The sequence below is a fragment of the Zalophus californianus genome, chromosome X (genome assembly GCF_009762305.2).
Source record: "Zalophus californianus isolate mZalCal1 chromosome X, mZalCal1.pri.v2, whole genome shotgun sequence".
Taxonomy (NCBI): domain Eukaryota; kingdom Metazoa; phylum Chordata; class Mammalia; order Carnivora; family Otariidae; genus Zalophus; species Zalophus californianus.
This window is the reverse complement of record NC_045612.1, coordinates 103,863,150-103,864,778: the sequence shown is the minus strand read 5'-3', so window position 1 is coordinate 103,864,778 and position 1,629 is coordinate 103,863,150.

Below are 1,629 nucleotides of genomic sequence, written 5' to 3'. Positions count from 1 at the left end.
ACAAACTCAAAGTGGATGAAAGACCTCAATGTGAGACAGGAATCCATCAAAATCCTAGAGGAGAACATAGGCAGTAACCTCTTTGACATCGCCCACAGCAACTTCTTTCAAGATACATCTCCAAAAGCTAGTGAAACAAAAGCAAAAATGAACTTTTGGGACTTCATCGAGATAAAGAGCTTCCGCACAGCAAAGGAAACAGTCAACAAAACAAAGAGGCAACCCACAGAATGGGAGAAGATATTTGCAAATGACACTACAGATAAAGGGCGGGTATCCAAGATCTATAAAGAATTTCTCAAACTCAACACCCAAAAAACGAATAAGTCAAAAAGTGGGCAGAAGATATGAAAAGACACTTCTCTGAAGAAGACATACAAATGGCTAACAGACACATGAAAAAAGTGTTCATCATCATTAGCCATCAGGGAAATTCAAGTCAAAACCACATTGAGATACCACATTACCCCAGTTAGAATGGCAAAAACGGACAGGGAAAGAAACAACAAATGTTGGAGAGGTTGTGGAGAAAAGGGAACCCTCTTACACTGTTGGTGGGAATGCAAGTTGGTACAGCCACTTTGGAAAACAGTGTGGAGGTTCCTCCAAAATTTAAAAATAGAGCTACCCTATGACCCAGCCATTGCACTCCTGCGTATTTACGCCAAAGACACAGATGTAGTGAAAAGAAGGGCCATATGCACCCCATTGTTCATAGCAGCAATGTCTGCAATAGCCAAACTGTGGAAAGAGCCGAGATGCCCTTCAGCAGATGAATGGATAAAGAAGATGTGGTCCATATATACAGTGGAATATTACTCACTCATCAGAAAGGATGAATACCCACCTTTTACATCAACATGGATGGGACTGGAGGAGATTATGCTAAGTGAAATAAGTCAAGCAGAGAAAGTCAGTGAAACCATATGGTTTCACTTAGTTGTGGAACATAAGGAAGAGCATGGAGAACATTAGGAGAAGGAAGGGAAGAAAGGGGGGGGGATTGGAGGGAGAGATGAACCATGAGAGACTATGGACTCTGAGAAACAAACAGGGTTTTAGAGGGGAGGGGAGAGGAGTATTGGTTAGCCTGGTGATGGGTATTAAGGAGGGCATGTACTGCTTGGAGCACTGGGTGTTATACGAAAACAATGGATCATGGATCACCACATCAAAAACTAATGATGTATGGTGACTAACATAACATAAAATTAAAAAAAAGAAGATGTTGGGTAAAAAAAAGAAAGAAAGAAAAAAAAGAAACCAGCACTCCTACCAACATGTAGGTATCTGCTCTCCCACAACACACTGGTTGTGAAAAATGTTCGGTTGTAGAAATAGTCATCTCTGATGGCATCTTCTTATTAGACCCTAGAGTTTTTTAATTGAAGGGGTGGTATGGTCCAGCAGTCTAGTATTTACATTGAAATTTCTGTTTTTGAGTCCACCGAGAAACAGATTAGACTAAATAGGTAATAATGGGCAACCAGAAATCCTCCAAGCAGAGCAAGATCTTAATATTCATCACTCCTCCTTTTTAGCACCTGACATTTTACTGTCACCATGATTTAAAGAACGTGATTTTCTTTGTAAAGAAAAAAACCCCAAATGTTCTAAATGTAATTCTTC